Source organism: Pongo abelii, chromosome 13, assembly GCF_028885655.2.
Source record: "Pongo abelii isolate AG06213 chromosome 13, NHGRI_mPonAbe1-v2.0_pri, whole genome shotgun sequence".
Lineage (NCBI taxonomy): Eukaryota > Metazoa > Chordata > Mammalia > Primates > Hominidae > Pongo > Pongo abelii.
In genome coordinates this window covers 71,306,738-71,325,688 of record NC_071998.2, presented here as the reverse complement: position 1 = coordinate 71,325,688, position 18,951 = coordinate 71,306,738, and the positions used below count along the sequence as shown (strand labels likewise).

Genomic DNA, 18,951 nt, shown 5'->3' with positions numbered 1-18,951 from the left:
AAACTACTTTAAAGTTCATATGGAACCAAAAAAGAGCCCGCATCGCCAAGTCAATCCTAAGCCAAAAGAACAAAGCTGGAGGCATCAAGCTACCTGACTTCAAACTATACTACAAGGCCACAGTAACCAAAACAGCATGGTACTGGTACCAAAACAGAGATATAGATCAATGGAACAGAACAGAGCCTTCAGAAATAATGCTGCATATCTACAACTATCTGATCTTTGACAAACCTGAGAAAAACAAGCAATGGGGAAAGGATTCCCTATTTAATAAATGGTGCTGGGAAAACTGGCTAGCCATATGTAGAAAGCTGAAACTGGTCACCAAACACTTTCTATGTCTTAGGAAGAAACATGTTAGAGATCTCTCACACATAAGCTGTGTGGAAATCCTATGGATTCCAGCCTGTTGACTTGTAAATTAGTAGGTGCTGAGATTATATCCAAGTCTGAGAAGTTATTGGAAGGCATGAAATGCAGTTTGTAGTTAAACCAAGCATAGCTTGGTTTTGGTGACTTTCTTGTCTTGAATGTCATGGCATGACTTTAATAATATTCAAGATTAATAAAAAATTTTCTGTAAATCTGTGTAGAGATTATCAAACAGGTTGTTTATTGAATTGCTTGAATGACTCAGTCCAAACACTCAGTCTGAATGTTTTGTATTGATACAACCCCATTTGAAGATATATGAAGATTTCATATAAAGTCTGCACCATTTTATTTCTTTTCTCTCTATATACATATTTCTTTTTATTATACTTTAAGTTCTAGGGTACATGTGCACAACGTGCAGGTTTGTTACATATGTATACATGTGCCATGTTGGTGTGCTGCACCCATTAATCCGTCATTTACATTAGGTGTATCTCCTAACGCTATCCCTCCCCCCTCCCCCCACCCCACAACAGGCCCTGGTCTGTGATGTTTCCCCTCCTGTGTCCAAGTGTGCTCATTGTTCGATTCCCACCTATGAGTGAGAACATGCGGTGCTGGTTTTTTGTCCTTGCGATAGTTTGCTGAGAATGATGGTTTCCAGCTTCATCCATGTCCCTACAAAGGACATGAACTCATCCTTTTTATGGCTGCATAGTATTCCATGGTGTATATGTGCCACATTTTCTTAATCCAGTCTATCATTGTTGGACATTTGGGTTGGTTCCAAGTCTTTGCTATTGTGAGTAGTGCCGCAATAAACATACGTGTGCATGTTTCTTTATAGCAGCGTGATTTATATTCCTTTGGGTATATACCCAGTAATGGGATTGCCGGGTCAAATGGTATTTCTAGTTCTAGATCCCTGAGGAATCGCGACACTGTCTTCCACAATGGTTGAACTAGTTTACACTCCCACCAAGAGTGTAAAAGCGTTCTTATTTCCCCGCATCCTCAGCATCTGTTGTTTCCTGACTTTCTAATGATTGCCGTTCTAACTGGCATGAGATGATATCTCATTGTGGTTTTGATTTGCATTTCTCTGATGGCCAGTGATGATGAGCATTTTTTCATGTGTCTGTTGGCTGCATAAATGTCTTCTTTTGAGAAGTGTCTGTTCATATCCTTTGCCCACTTGTTGATGGGGTTGTTTGTTTTTGTCTTGTAAATTTGTTTGAGTTCTTTGTAGATTCTGGATATTAGCCCTTTGTCAGATGAATAGATTGCAAAAATTTTCTCCCATTCTGTAGGTTGCCTGCTCACTCTAATGGTAGTTTCTTTTGCTGGGCTGCACCATTTTATTTCTAATGGAGCAATGGTAAATGTATTCAACTTAGAGCTATATCTAAATTACCTGTAAGTGCACATGAAAATCAATATTTAAACTGCTTTTATTTTTCAGCATTAAAATAAATGCAAATATAGACTGTGACATTTCTACTCTGAAAATTAGATAAAATATATTTAATATTATATTATGTTCTGAATTAGAGTATTTATGTGTGTGTGTTTAAATTTCCAAAAGGTAAAATAGAAAAGAAAGAAAATTGGGTTGTATTTTCATGAGAAAGAAACAGCTGATTTGATGTTACACATATGTGGGGAAAAATATTGCCTCCTGTTTTGAACAATTTTCATGCAAAACATGAGGTTTTCGTTATTTACTGAAAGTTATAAATCAGGAATGATAATCTAAATACATTTAGCTGCTTAAGTACAGCATTTGCTATGTGAATTCTGTGATGCAATAAGACTAAATGTCAAGGCATGTAGAAGTTAACTAAGAATTCTAGTTCCTCATCATCTAACTTGTTTCCTGCAAAGTTATTTACAAGCTACATTAATTTAATCCAACTACTAGCATACTATTTGAAAACATTGGCTGAACTTTAAATTTATTATGGAAATGAATATAACCCTTTTTTATAGAAATCTGGTATATAAGTGGGTTAGTCAAATAAGGCAATATTTAATTTATCTTGTATCATGACCCTTTTTGATAATCTGATCCTCTTGGCAAGGGGAGAAAGCATACATATATGTCATTTTGCATCTAATTTCAAGATGTTCAAAGGTCCCTGAAACTCTTGGCTCCAGGTTAAGAGCTCTTAATTAAATGAGTAGGACATTTGATTTTAAACAGCAATCTTAGATTCTTACCTAACTTTGATGTTGATGAACTTGGGGCCTTGAGTAAATTATGTATTTTTCTGCATTAAAATCTTCATCTGTAAACATGATTGCTACTAATAGTAATAATTTGCTCTTTAATATAAAGGATAATTTTTGGCTCTCTGGAGGCGTATCACCATATAACTCCAAGATACTATTGCTATTGAAGATGATGTGTATGATGTACGGCCCAGATGCTGTGTACAATAATAATACCAGTTTCATGTATTTACATATATATTTGTTTTCCTTTTTTCTATATTAGAAGGATAAGACTCAAACTAATTTGGTTATCAGGGCTTTCCATTTTTACTGAGGACTCCCTATGACAACCTAATTTTAAAAACACACTATTTTGAAATATAATTGAAATATAAGGATTTAATAGCATCCCCACTTTATTATCATTAATTACTTCCTAATTCTTGGTTTTAGACCAAAAAAATACTGTAGGGCTTTCACTAAATTGCCCTGTGGAATTTGAATCAAAGGTTTCATTTGGATCATTAAAGTGATAGACCTTGTTTAAAACTGAAGTCATGTGGTTGTATTTAAGGAATTTCACATTGATGCCAGACATTGGCATGGCTTGAAATCATTTAGTTTGAAATGCAGCCCTACTGCATTTTGTCTCAATTTTCCTATCGGTTTGAATCTCAGACAATGAACAGCCATGGCTTTTCATGGTTTTGTATATAATTTAGCACATCCTTTAAATCTTCTCACGTTGTCTAGATTCTACAAGGGAGGTGCTCTTTTGCCAAGTTCACCACCTTAGCTAAGAAGTATCTGTATTGACTAAATCAAGGAAAGTAAAGATGAAAATTGGACCTGTTGATGCAATAGTCAGTCACTAGGAATGATGCAAACCAGCAAAAGTGAGTGGAAATAGATATCCTTTGTGGTAGGATGTGAATCAAGATTTGGCTAGACTAACTGGTCATTTTGGGATAATGAAGTATCAGAAATTGAAAATGGGAGGTTTGAATGCTGAAATCATTTCAGTGAGCTATTAACAAATCCCAAGTGCTATAAAAATTATTGGTAGATATGAAACTGTGGTTTGAGGGTATATAGGAATGATTCATTTTTCCTCTGTGGTTCTTGAAATGCTACAGGCTCAATGGCAAACTGCCTGATTATTGTTGGACCTTTCTACATTTCATTTCAAATAAGGATAAAAAAAACAAACACAAAGTAAAGACTATATTCTATAAACTTATTGTAAGTGAAAAAGTGCCAACATATACTTTTCAGTGCCATAACTACCTTGAAACATATTAATAGTATGATTCTTTTTTTGTTGGGGGAAAGAAAATGTCAAAGATATTCTCTTATGATTTTTCCCTGATTTTTAATGTTTCTCAAACTTCAAAGTATTTACTTTTGAAACAGAGCATCTTCAGAAATAAAGGATGGTGCACCTATCTAATAGTATCATTATATGGAATCACATGATTTATTGAAGAGATTATTTTGTTTAAAAGTTCAAAAATAGGAAATGGGCTTATAGCCCTAAATAATGTGCAGCACACTCATAATTTTAAGTTAGATGAAGTAGACTGTGATTTTTTCCTCATAACATTGATTACACTTATAATAGTTACCTGTTTTACTGTTTGTTAAATGTCTATTTTTGTCTCTGGCCAGTAAGATAACTGAAAACATGATCATGTCATTTTTTTTCTTCTATTTTCTAGACCTTAACTCAATGTCCATCAAGAAAGAAATCAACAAATATTGTTGACTGTTACATGAATGAATGTTTAAACTTTCAAGCTTTTAAGGCAAAGTTCCATAGTACTAAAAATAAATGTAGTCTTCTTAAAAAGTATATTAAAAATTAGTTAATAATATGGATTAAATTTGCCCTTCTCAACAGTTCTGATGCTGTAATCTTAACATAGAATTAAGATGTATTCCATCTATAAGACTTTTTTTTAGAGGGCCTTGGCCCTTTTTAAACTATGCTCCTGGTCTATAGGAAAGTATGTAAGTGACCCATTGAAAGGTAGGCCTTTGCAGAAAATCAGTATTCATTAGATGTTCCTTATAAAGACTCCACTTTTACAGATAACCAGCTTGCTTTTGAAAGAACTGTTTCTGATGTTCTGCTTCAAGATTTTCAGCATTCAGTATTCTTTAATGTCATGTTTTTTACACATAGATACCGATTTCGCTAGGTATTGTCTTCTGTTTCTTGGGCTTTCTTTTCCCTTCCATTAACATTAATTTTTTTCAACTGCCCATTGGCTTAATTTATAAAGGCTTCTTATAAGTGTATAAATATATATATATTTGTCCCTTGGTTCTTCTCACATAGCAAGCATAATACAGGACCACTTCACTCCACCTGGGTATGAACCCCAGGTGGTACCAACTTTTAGTTCACACACTTTTTATTTTTTATTTATTTTATTTTATTTTTATTTATTTATTTATTATACTTTAAGTTCTAGGGTACATGTGCACAACGTGCAGATTTGTTACATATGTATACATGTGCCATGTTGGTTTGCTGCACCCATCAACTCGTCATCTACATTAGGTATTTCTCCTAATGCTATCCCTCCCCCATCCCCCCACCCTACGACAAGCCCCAGTCTGTGATGTTCCCTGCTCTGTGTCCAAGTGTTCTCATTGTTCAGTTCCCACCTATGAGTGAGAATATGCTGTGTTTGGTTTTCTGTCCTTGGCGATAGTTTGCTCAGAATGATGGTTTCCAGCTTCATCCATGTTCCTACAAAGGACATGAACTTATCCTTTTTTAGGGCCGCACACTTTTTAAACTTCATTTTGCAATCTGGGCAGTGACCTCAATTTTCTTGAAACCCCTATAAATTTACTTTCCCCATTTAGTCCAGTGAGAACGATTTCTTGATTTCTTCTCTTTTTTCCAAAGAGAGCATGCAAATCCATCTTAATTTTAAAACATGTTACAGTATAATAAGCATAATGAACATAAAAATGTTCACAAGTGGGCCTGATAAAGACAGGGAATTTTTCTTTTCCTGTGGTTTTTACACAATTATAAGAACAATGTTATTTTATGAGTTAAAATTCTTAAGAGCATAAAGACCAAAGATGAAGTAGTAATTGCCAACTAGTAAGTGATAGATTAAAAGCATATGAGTGTTTCTAAAGTGCCTCAATGTACAAAATAATGAACTATGGTATTAGTGTAAAAAAGAAAATTGCTGAAATTATGCTATTTTAATTCTGCCTTAGAAACAGCTATCATGGTTGAATCAGGTTCAACGTTACGTTTCTTTTTCTGTCTTTAGATGAAATGACCCTTTCTTCAAAGCTTTTCAGAAGGACTAACAAAGAGGTTCATCCAACAGAAATAATCTGTGGCATTTTATTTGCAAAAGCAACAGAAAATTATGATCTGTGGTGGTAAATAAATGCACCAGACATTCCACTGGTATACAGAAGTGTAAGTCTGTCTACAAAGAGAATAATCAGAAGAGGGAAGTTCAGAAGAGTAGGGAAACCATGTCTATATGTGAGTGCATCTTTATTCTTAACTACCATTTAGATTAATTTTTGTTTTTGTTTTTCTTCTCTTTTGATTATAAATTGACAATGTATAACTATATACATTTATGGGGTACTGAGTGATGTTATGATTTATGAATACAATGTGGAATAATTAAATCAATCTAGTTAACATATTCATCATCTCACCTACTTAACATTTTTTGTGGTGAGAACATTTGAAATTTAGTTTCAGCGATTTTGAAATTTATAATACTCTTATTAATTATATTCATTATGCTGTGAAGTTGAACTAAAAAAACATATTTCTTGTCTAACTGTGATTTTGTGCATTTTGACCATGGTCTTTTTATTCCTCCCACCTCCAACCTCAGCAACCAACATTCTACACTCTGCTCCTATGAGTTTGATTGTTCTAAATGCCACACTTAAATGAGAACATATGCTATATTTGTTTTTCTACAACTGGCTTATTTCACTTAATGTTCTCCAATTCCATCCACGTTGTGGCAACTAACATAATTTCCGTCTTTTAAAGGCTGATTCGTAGTCCCTTATGTATATATACCACATTTTCTTTCTTCCTTTATCAGTTCAGGGGCACGGGTTGATTCCACAACTTGGCTACTGTGAATAGTGCTTCAACGAACATAGGAGAGCTTACATCTCTTTGACAAACTGATTTCAAACCCTTTGGGTAAATACCCAGAAGTGGGATTGCTAGGTCATATAGTAATTCTATTTTTAGTTTTTTGAGAAATCTTCATATCGTTTTCCATAATCGCTGTACTAATTTGCATTACCATCAACAGTGTACGGAGTTCCCTTTCCTCCAAATCCTTGCCAACGTGTTATTTTTCATCTTTTTGATAATACCTATTCTGACAGGTATAATATCTAATTGTGTATCTAATTTGCATTTCCCTTATGATTAGCAATGTTGAGCATTTTTCATATCTGTTGTCCATTTGTATGTATTTCTTGAGAAATATCTAATCTTGTCTTTTACCCATTTTTTAATTGAGTTTTGTTTTGTTTTGTTTTCTTGCTATTGGGTTGTTTGAGTTTTTTGTATGTTTTGGATATTAATCCCTTAGTGAATGTATGGCTTGTGAAAATTTTCTCCCAGTCTGTAGATTGTCTCTGCACACTGTTGTTTCCTTTGCTGTACAGAATCTTTTTAGTTTGATGTAGTTTCATCTATTTTTGCTTTTGTTGCCTGTATTTGTGGGATCAGATCCAAAAATTCATTGCCTAGACCAATGTGGTATAGTTTTTCTCCTATGTTTACCTCTAATGGTTCTACAGTTTCTGGTCATACATTTAAGTCTTCTAATCCATTTTAAGTTGACTTGTTAACATGTTGTGTGGTAAGGGTCCAATTTCGTTCTTCTTCATATGAATATTCAGCTTTCCCAGTGATATTTATTGAAGAGAGTCATGTTTTCAAATCATGTATTCTTGGCTTCTTTGTTGAAAATAAATTGACCAAACATGCGTGGGTTCATTTCTGGACTCTCTATTCTGTTTTATTGGTCAATGTGTCTATTTGCCAGTACCATGCTGTTTTAATTACTATAGCTCTATAGTATAGTTTGAAATCAGGTAGTGTGATATCTCTAGCTTTGCTCTTTTTGTTCATGATTGCTATTGCTATTTGGTTTTTTTTTTATGGCTCCATATGAATTATAAAATAGTTTATTCTATTTTTATGAAAAATGACATTGGAATTTTGATAGAGGTTACATTGAATCTGTATATTGTTTTCAGTAGTGTGGACATTTTAACAATATTAATTCTTCTGATCCTTGAACACAGGACATTAATTTGTGTCTCCTTCGATTTCTTTCATGAATACTGTATAGTTTCCAGTGTACAGGCCTTTCATTTCCTTGGTTAAATTTATTCCCAAGCACTTCATTGTTTCGTAGCTATTGTAAATGGAATTGTTTCTTAATTCTAGGATAGATCACACGTTAGGGCACAAAAGAAGCCTTAGCAAATTTAAGAAGGTTGAAATTATGTTAAGAATACTTTTTGAGCACAATGAGATGAAGCTGGAAATCAATACCAGGAGGAATTTTAGAAAATTCACAAATACATGGAAATTTGATTTTTGAAGGTCTAACATGTCCTTTCATCTAAAGAATCCCTTTTGATTATCAGGGTAAGCCTAACATTGGATAAAAACACTTTATGCCCTTTGGCAGTTCTTTTAACAATTATCTCAACTTTTTGTATTAAAGTTAATGGAAGAGCTATAATTTAAGGTAACACCCTATTTCTGATATTTTATGCAGCCATTGCAAGCAGTATGCTCAAATTGCTTCATACCATAGTTTAGTTTATTCCTTTTTAAAGTTGGATTATGGGCAATCATAATTATATGTGCTTTAAGTTTATTATCTTCCCGATTATAATATATAAATTTTGAAATCCTGAGGTATTAGAGTCTTGATGTATTATTCCATCTCTGAAGCAGAGATCAAAAGAAATTTCAGAGGTCTTAATTTCCTACAATTTAAAGTGTCATTGTCTCAGAATATTTGTGGGAACTTTCATAAGCAGCAATTTTGCAAGCTATTCACCCTCATTCTATAACTTGCCTTCATTCTAGGATCATCCCTATACTACAGAGTGACACTAGCTTTTCACATGATTAACTCTTAGAAGAAAGAACATTCCCGATAAATCATTGCCTACGGTAATCTAAAGTTCTTCAAAAATATGTCTACTATTAAAATACAATGTGTGATAATAAGGCAATTGGCTCAATTTTTTTCATGTACTCATAGCTTGAGCTTAAGGGTCCATAATTAACCTGTTCTAATAAGCATTTATTATGCACTAACTATATATCTAGTAATGTGCAAAGGAAAAAATACAAAGGTGATCAGACACACTCTGGTTCAGAATGTAGTGTATTGACTGTGTCTAGTCTGTTCTAATAATTTTAATATTTAATTTTTAGTCTTCTTTTTATAGGAAGTAACATCCCATTAATTAGTGCAGAATAATTTTCACTTATTTATATACACATTATTTTAAAATTTTGCACAAAAAAGCATATGTATAAATTCATGTAGCATTACAAAGAAAGGGATGAGGAAGACTTCTAAATGAATTATTTATTTCAACAAAACAATTTTTGCTAATACACTTGCTTATGGTAAAAAAGTAAACACATGAACTAAAAAATGTAAACCTACGCTGCCTTGACGTGGATTAAAATCCCTTCCTTTCTTAGCTAATATAGCCTTAGTCAGCAATTCTGTACCACTTACAAAGAATGTGTTTATATAATTTTAGTAAATGTAAGGATAGCAAGTGATCCCATATTGCCAGTTGTGTTGGACATTAAAGAGCTATTGTTTTTATCATATTGTCATTCAGATAAATCCCCTGAGATATTATTGAATACTCATACCCAGTTGGCTTCATAAAAAGTGCATCTAAATGTTCTGTGGTTGTCACATCACCCTGAAGGACCTCTTCACCATCTATGAGACTGAAGATATCGTATCGCCTCTCCACACTCTAGCCATTGTACGTAACTCTTTAGTTATTAGCAAAACTAAATAAAGATTTTGGTTTGCAATGATTGTCCTAAGAGACTAAAATTTGATATTTCTCTGTGTTTATGTGTGACATACATAAACACACAGAAGATGAGGCAGATTAAGTTGGAATTCGAAATATTTGATTTGATTTGAAGTTATTCCATTAACTCTAGATAATATGTTAGAGGGCAGAGCTAGACTCTTATTTTTTAGAATGTTTAACTGCTGAGATATTTGGCAAATCTAGGATGTTGCAATTACCAGTTTCAGAACATTATCAAACTATAGCAGTGTCTTTTCAACCTGGCCTTCATAAGGGTTATAAATTAGAAGATGTACATCTTATAAACTTCTTAAAGTAAGGAAAGGGAAATTTAGATTTATTGCTATAAATAATACTATCTAGAAATCAGTGTGATGCTTTTTTGAGAGGTTGCTCACAAGTGGATTTATTTTTCTGGATGTAAAATAAATTCTAAGAAATGTATTAACTTTTGATTGCATTAATGATATATCTAAAATTATATCTGGTAAATACTTTTAACAGTAGAAAATAAGGTCTCTAAGAAACAAATGTCTTATGATGAATGATGATTATTTGGGGTTCTTTAGTGTTATTATGAGCACTCTCCTATTGATAAGCCTGGTCCAGATCAAGTTTGGCAAACACATTTTCCTCTCAGAAATAGCAAGGAGTAGATAGATTCTAAGCACTAAATATGATTTTGGTGTCATGTTGGGGTTTATTTACCTCCCATGAGTTTAAGGAATTTGTGGTCAGGGACTACATTTAAAAACAGAAAAATCAAAGAATCATCTTTCAATCACTGAGGATACTATCTGGGTTTAAACAATTTAGATAAATAGTAACTGTGTTTATTCACCTATTGATCATATTCTCCACAACAATTTTCACAAATTGCGTTAATCCCTGTTAGTATTATAACTGATTCAAGATAATCTTGTATAAATAGTTGCAGAACCTCTTTATATTTCCTTTTTTATTTTACAGCAAAACATACATTGTTTGTTTTAGGGTAAAATGAGGCAATGACTAGATATTTATAAGCTCCAGTTCCTTGGAGAATATCTCAGTGATTTAGTCAACATATTCCTTTATCTAGGCTAGTCTAATGATAGGTGTACTTTTGACATCATATCCAAAATATCTTACCAAATACCTTTCATGTTCCACTTTTCAGGAATGAGTGGAAACTTTTCTGTGAAGGAACCATGCTCCTTGCTCATAGTAGGGCTTACGAGAATGAGGCCACAGTTTGGGAAATTGACAATTTGGGGAAAGAGTTTAGATAAAAAAGAAAGTATTGTGGAACCTACCTTTGTTGATTATCGCTACTATGCAGAAAACTGTAGGCCAAGGCCACGTAAGCTAACTACTGCAAAATCCTGTGGGGTGCAGAAGCATCATTCCCAAAATCATCTTAACATGATATAAGTAATATTTCTATTAGATAATTAATATCACTAGATGTTTCTGGGCATCACGAAGGACTCAAATTGGCATGCTCTTGAATCTTCACTCTGCATCTTCTAATCTGTAGTGCAAAGAATTGATGAGTTTATGCTGAAATGAAGAGAGGGCAGAGAACATATACCCTCCATTCTTCTGACTCATTGACAAGACACACTGTTATGTGGATAATTATAATTAGAAAATTTTCCTCTAATTTTTGAGACACATAGTCATCGCCCTTCTGCTAGATGGGTTTTGGAGACAGCAACGAATGGCAAATAGTTACAATGAATGACATTAGTGGAGGGCTTTATCTTAAGCTACTTATTCAAGACTATGGGATTGATCATTAGAATTCCACAGCAGGAAAATAGATACAAATAGTTACAAATATATAACTCTACCACACAAGTACAATACATTCCTCACACGATTTCGTATCTAAACAGTAAATTTTGTGCTAGCGATGCATTGTCCTTTTCCCTCTGATGATCATGTTTCATTAAAATCTTAGTTTTATATTTGATGGGTGATTAAATATAATTTTATATCATGTTTGGCCTTTCTGACAATTTGGCACTCTTTTCTTCTCAGAATCCTGTATGATTTTGTTTTCTACATTCTCATCTTTTTAGATTGGAAGTCATTTATGATATCAGTTCTGATAAGCTAGTTGCAGAACCTCTTTATATTTCCTTTTTTATTTTAGAGCAAAACATACTTTTTTTTAGGGTAAGGTGAGGCAATGACTGGATCCAAAATAATAATTTTAAATGCAGCAACTATTCAGATTTCAGCTGATGGGCTATGAGGGAACTATACACCAACATTTCACTGTTTCTTTCCTTTTTAAAGTATTTTATTCTCATGTTTACTAATTTTTATTCTTATTATCATAGACAAATATTTATTTATTTCAGAAAGTATAGAAAAAATGCCACCCAGTGAAAAATCACTATTTTTCTCCTCCTTTAGAAAATATTTTAAGTATATTTTACAATTTCCTTTTCATTCTTTTTTTTCTATAGATGAACTGTGTGTTATTTATGTTGACTTTATACATAAAAATAGTTTTTCTAGGTCACAGTCTTTCCTCCCAGACCTTATTCACTAAAGATTTTATCACTTATACTGATATCCTTCTCCCTCTCCCTAGCCTAGCCATTATTCTGAGTGACGTAAATTATCCTTGAATTATTCATCTTTAGTGATTTTCACCTCCACTCTGCTTCAGCCATTCATGTCTATGGGCACACATTTGTTGTCATCCCAGACCGCTCCAACTCTGAAATGTTATGTAATGAAACACTAACGATGATAAACCACTCTCAGACCATGAACTTCTCCTCTCCCTCTCATTCACATACCCTCTCTCACTGTCTTTCTCTCTCCCTCTCTCCCTCCCTCCCTCTCTCCACTTGATATAATTATGCTCTTTACCACACAAGGCATTCTGTACTTTGATTCTCTAATTTTTCCCTGTAAGCTCCCTTCTACCTCTCCTTGATTCCCAAATCAATTTAGATTTTTTTAACCCAGAAAAATCCTTTTTTGTGAGGGGTTGTTCTGTGTAGTATAAGATGTTTAGAAGCATTCTTGACCTTTACTCCCTAGATTCCATTAGTACCTCCCTCCCAAGTTGTGACAACCAAAAAGGTCTCCAGACATTGTCAAATATCCCCCGGGGTTTGGGGGCCAAAATTGCTCTTTATGAAAACCTGTAACATTAACTCTTTTTTTTTTTTCCTTACATTGTTCTCTTACTGATTTATGCATTGTCTACCTGTCACAATAGCCTGGAGGCACACCAATCCTGAACAGCCCTGCAGTCTATCTTCTTTATCCCTATTCCTGGGTTTTTAAGCAATGCTTAAGGAAATGACACAATGGTTTCCAATTTCATTACCACCTAGCAAACTTTCTTTGTTCCTGTTTCACTCCTCTATTCTCTACAATATCTCTTTTAATAATTATCCACATTCTTTAGGATTCCCATGTGTCCGTCTTGGCCCCCCTTCTGATGCATGGAGAAAATAAGTCTCTCAAATTTCTGCCCCTGAACCTGAAAACGTACCTGGCCCATCCTTTTCTCTTCTTCTTATAGTGGAAGAAGGATTCCTCCTCCTGCCCAGTGATAATTTCTCCATATGCCAGCTCCAATCCTGACCTTTTCAGGATTCTTACTCTACTAATTATCCTGTCAACATTTAGGGAGTTTCGCACATATCTGCACAACACAATTTCTCTTTCCAATTACTTACCTATTTCTGCCTGTTTTTTTTTCTTTTGTAGCTCAGTAACTTCTAAAAAGTTAAATTGTATTGTCACTACTTGAATTCAATCTTATATTTCTTATCCTATTATTTATGTAAACTTCGCTAGCCAGTATCTTACTATTTATTATACTTGACCTCTTAACATTTCCTATTGTTTAATTGCGTGAAAGACTGTTTTGTATTGCTGTTGCTTTTAAAACATCATTTTCTACTTTTGTTCACATCACAAATTCCATGTCTTTCTTCCAATTTTCAGACATTCTTTCTTAGAATCCTTTCAAGGCTTTTCTTTCTTTACCTGCCCATGTTCTTCAGGGTTCTATCCCCAATGCACTGTCTTCTCACTGCATATTACCTCCTAGATAACCACACTCACTCCAACAGCTAAAATTTTCATGTACAACTCCTGTACAGATTGCTATCTTGCACTATAAAATCATACTCACATTTATATTCCCAGAGCCAAATTAGTCATCTTACCACACAAAATACTCAACATATTAAAACGTGTCTATTATTTTTATGCACTATAACACAATGATGAAAATGCCAGGCATGGTGGCACACACCAGTAATTCCAGGGCTCTGGGAGGCTGAGGTGGAAGTATTGCTAGAGGCCAGGAATTTGAGAACAGCCTGAGCAAGAGAGCAAGTCTATAAAAGTAATTTTTAGAAAATCAGCCAAGAGTAGTGGTGTGCTCCTGTAGTCCCAGCTACTTGGGAGGCTGAGATGGGAGGATCACTTGAGTCCAGGAGTTCGAGGCTGCAGTGAGTTATTATAGTGCCACTGTACTCCATTCTGGGTGACAGACGAGACCCTGTCTTTAAAAAAAATAAAAAGATGCCTAATGGGTCTGATAGGGAAAGACATAGTCAATCAATCAGTTAATCAGAAACAATAATTAAACAAATGTTTAATTATTGAATTACAATTTTCAATGCTATAGAGAAGTATGGGGTTCAATAACTCAATCCTTATATTTGTTTAATCATTCTGTCTATGGCTTCTTCCTTCTAAATATAGCTTGTATGTGTCTATTTCTGTGTGCCTTGCTAATACTCTATCTCAAAGGATCTTCTCTTTTCTGGATTCTTGTGTAACAGCTTCTTAACTTGCTCTTTCTACCTGCAATTTTACACCTCTGGATCTGCCTCCACAATGCAGCCAGAAAGACTTCCCTAAATTCCAATCATGTTATTCTTCTGTTTAAAATCCCTTAATAATAATAGCTATTTGTAGAAAATTTACTATGTGTCATGCACTTGCCAAATAAGTCTCCTTTAATCCTTACAACAACTTTATTGTGTAAGTATTGTTATTATCTCTATGCTACAGATAAGGAAACTGAGACATGGAGGAAATATCTATTAGGCCCAAGATCAAATGGTAGACATAGGATTTGAACCATAAAGGACTAAAACGAAAATTTCTCACAGATCACTCTTCTGCTTAAAATCATTCAAAAGCAATTCTTGCTATAAGGATAAAATACAAATTTCTGACCTGTCATATAAGCATTTGCAGGATCTTAACTACATATATATCTCCAGCTTTATGTCCTGGCCCTGTCTTGATTAAACCCTGCAGTTCAACCACAGTGGACTTATTTTACACTGCAGTGTGCCATAATTTGTTTTATCCATAGGGTTCTGTCTTCATTTGCAGTAACAAACCCCTCCCATCAAATCATGCGCCCCTGTTTCCATCTCCTTCTGGAACATTCTTTCCTGGTCTTTATACTGACTCACTCCAACTCATCATTCCAGAATCAGCCATCTCAGACCATTTTCCAAACCCCGAGATTGCTGCCCTGTTTAATTCTCCCCTTCCTAGAACTTATTCTCTGTCTTGTCATTATCTGTCTGAATCCCACATCTGAATAAGTTCCTGAAGTTCATATCAAAAGTCTTGAAACATTGTAACCACTCTGAAAACACTGGCTGTAGCAATGGCTAACTTGTTCTAACCTTTGTTTTGTCCCTTATGCCTATGAGATTTCTTGTTTGCCTTGATAATTTAATTTTGGGCATGTGCCAATTTATGCCTAGGATCAAGTTTCTTTTTTTATTTTAGGTTTTCTAATGCAGAAAAACTCTGTTTTCATGTGGAAGTGTTATTTCAGCTTTTCAAATTTTACCTGATGATGTCCTTGTTTGTTTCTTTGAATATGTCTGTATGTTTATATTCCAAGGGGCATGAAACCAGGATCCTTGGATAGTTTCCAGGAGCTATAAACCTGAAAGCACTTGTCTTATCCCTCATCTAGAGACATTTATTTGAATGCCAAAGGTAAGAACCTAGGAATCTTCCCCTTCTCTACCCAATAATTTGTTTACATTGGAGAGATTATTTCCTCTTCTCTCAGGAGGTGAGAACGTCAGCTGGACAGCATGTATATTAACTCCCAGATTCCTAATTATAGGGCTCTTCTCTTGTATGACACACATACTTGCCAGCCTATCCATATGGCTCTTCTTTCCAGAAGGGGGAAAGAAATTGAAGTGTAGGGAACAGATATAGCTACTACTATGGTTAAAATCTACCTTGATCCCGTAACCTTATGTTTGCATTTAGAATAATATAAACAAATGCAGATATTCAAAACTTATCAACTTCCTTCTTCTTTTTCATAGAAGTCATGTCAAGTTGGGTACTAATGAGAATGATAAATAATTTTTTTTAATTTTTTTTTTTTTGCACCATTCTTTACACATGTAGAAAAAGGGTAACATTTGATGATGTCCCAGGGCAAACTGATTGGACTGCTGCATGGGTCCCAGCTACCCCAGGTTCTCTCTGGTTACCTTGAGAGCTAAGAAGATTAAATTTCAGTCACCTGTGGGCCTATCTGCAGCCTCCAGGTGTGCCACAGTACACTGGCTAGTAACCTTGGCTCTAGAAAATCATTTAATTTTTTTTTCTATTTTGCAGACATTTTATAGCCTCTCTTATAGTTGTTAGTGCTTTTTTTTTTTTTTTTAAATGACAATAGATTCTTGAATGAAGATATCCATCCAGACCAGGTGCTGGTCCATAGACAGAATTAAGTGTTCCCTTTGGCTTCATCTGTTGTCCACTGTCCCCAGCTATAGTGCTCTCCTTGTGGATTGTTGTGCTGCTAGTGGTTACAAATTTTCCCCTTGAGTGTCTTCCTTCTGCTATTTGTGCTATTCTTTTATTACAGCAAAATTACCTTTCTATGGTTGTATAACCATAATAGGTTCATTGCCCTATGTGCAGGGCAAGTCAATACTCCGAGACACTGGGTGGCAGCAGAGAAAGAGGTTTAATCGTAGGGCTGCTGAACGAGGACATGGGAGGAAACCTCATATCCATCTCCCCAAGGAGTCTGGGGCTAGGGATTTTAAGGGTTTTGGAGTGGACCAAAGTGTGGAGATTGTTGAATGGTTGAAAAGTGCACAGTGAAGTCTTGGGAAAGGGAGATGAAGAAACTATATTTTCAAACTGATTCGGTTCTTCTGTGAGGGTCTTCAGACTGGTTGGTGTCGGCTCTTTCTCTGAAATTCAGAATCTGCTTAAGCAATTCTTAAACACCTTATGATTCTATAATCACATCCTATTTATAAGAACAATTAGGATGCAAATGGTCAGTATCTAGGGCTATGTGACTTTTGATTACAAAAAAGTGGGTCAAAGTACAGCCTGGTTAATGCTTAATTATAACTATATTTTTGTCTAGAATTCTTGTTAACTCTGTGAAGGTGATTTTAGAGCCTTTTTTTTTTTTTTTTTTTTTTTTTTTTTAAAGAGATGAGGTCTTGCGGTGTTACCCAGGCTGGTCTCAAACTCCTGGGCTCAAGCAATCCTCCTGCCTTAGCCTCACAAAGTGCTGGGATTACAGGTGTGAGCTACCATGCTGAGTAGTTACTTTCTTTTTCTTTTTTTTGAGATGGAGTCTCACTCTGTGGCCCAGGCTGGAGTGCAGTGGCGCGATCTCGGCTCACTGGAAGTTCCGCCTGCCGGTTCACGCCATTCTCCTGCCTCAGCCTCCGGAGTAGCTGGGACTACAGGCGCCCGCCACCACGTCTGGCTAATTGTTTTTTGTATTTTTAGTAGAGATGGGGTTTCACCGTGTTAGCCAGGATGGTCTCGATCTCCTGACCTCGTGATCCACCCGCCTCGGCCTCCCAAAGTGCTGGGATTACAGGTGTCAGCCACCGCGCCTGGTCTCCGTAGTTACTTTCTATTCAAAATCGTTTGTACCAGAAGAAAGCAGGTGGACCAAAGTCCCACTGACCGAGCTACAGGTTCTTAAAGTCTCAATGTAGTAATTTAAATTTTAGATATATTTAGTCCAAATTGGCAGTCCAAGTTCTTTTATACATAAATATTTCTAATTGAACGTGCTACTTTCCCTAAAATTAAATAAAAACTGGCCTTATCTAATGCTCTATGTAAGAAAGTTCTTAAAGGGTTTTAAAGAATTTCAAATTTGTCACAATTTATTTTAAAAGAATCCAAAATTGCACTTGAATCATAATTTTAAAAGTATTAAATGGAGTATTTTAAAATCAAAATGCTGTCTCATTACTTTCAAAATCTGTCATTATCACCTTAATAGCTAAGAATTAAATGATTCTGCTTTGTGTTCCATTTAAATTTTATGAAGGTTTTAAATAGCTGATTAGAATTGGGGAGGATAATCTGTTAACAGAGAAAAAGAAGTTGTAATTATTTTAGGGTGGGCATTCATTCAAACATATTTATTAAGCTACTCCCCTGAGTAAGGCAGTGTGCTAGCTATTTTGAAATATCAAAATAAATATGTAAAGTCAGAAGAGGAATACATACACACAGATACTTCTATATTTATTAAAAAAATGACTTTGTACATACATACAAGTGATTTTTCTTAATCTTAAAATCTGTTTGGAGAAACTAGAAAAAGACTTCTGAAAAATTCATAGTCATATAAAATCGAGTAGGAAATTCCAAGTCAGGGATTTGGCTGCTTTCTAATTCCTAATGAGGAGCAGTCATTTATTGTTAGAGGAAGAGGAGATTGCTATGGACCAAAGGTATCAATGAAAGCTTTATAGGAAGGAAATAGAGACAAATTAGATTTGAGCAGGCCAGAAGAGTGGAAGCAATGTAAACAGAGAACAAGACACAGGTAAGAAGAGGATTTTGAAAACTCATTTGAAAATCAGCTGTGGGTATAGGAACGGGAATGGGAATTGAAGGACAAACAGACCATGAACAAATGAGTCTTGTTGCAAGTAAATAAGGGATGACGTTAGCTTCATGAAGCTGACTATTTTTAGAGAGGATGAGACTGATTTCCAAAAGAAGGGAAATGTGGACTGGAAATGTGGACTGGATGCCTCTACCATCTTTAAGGATCATGAGTTGTGAAATAAGTAAATTATTTGTTTAAACAAATGCGTTTGCATTTGAATTTTTCTCTCATTTTTTACTTTAATGTGATGTTTATGAATCTCTCACTTTCTGTTTGATTCCTCTGCCAAAGTGTTTGTTTGGCTACTGAGTACATATTTTTAACCTTTT

At 34.7% G+C, this 18,951-nt stretch overlaps 1 long non-coding RNA gene across 1 annotated transcript in view; it reads left to right on the top strand.

Moving 5' to 3' along the window:
• Positions 1-5,894: 5,894 nt before the first annotated feature.
• Positions 5,895-18,951, top strand: part of LOC129047888 (uncharacterized) — a 29,969-nt gene continuing 16,912 nt past the window's right edge. Inside the window, exons 1-4 of the long non-coding RNA XR_008509751.2 lie at positions 5,895-6,118; positions 8,729-8,815; positions 9,505-9,657; positions 15,614-15,711. This is a non-coding gene — a long non-coding RNA (uncharacterized LOC129047888). The remainder of the gene's footprint in view (positions 6,119-8,728; positions 8,816-9,504; positions 9,658-15,613; positions 15,712-18,951) is intronic.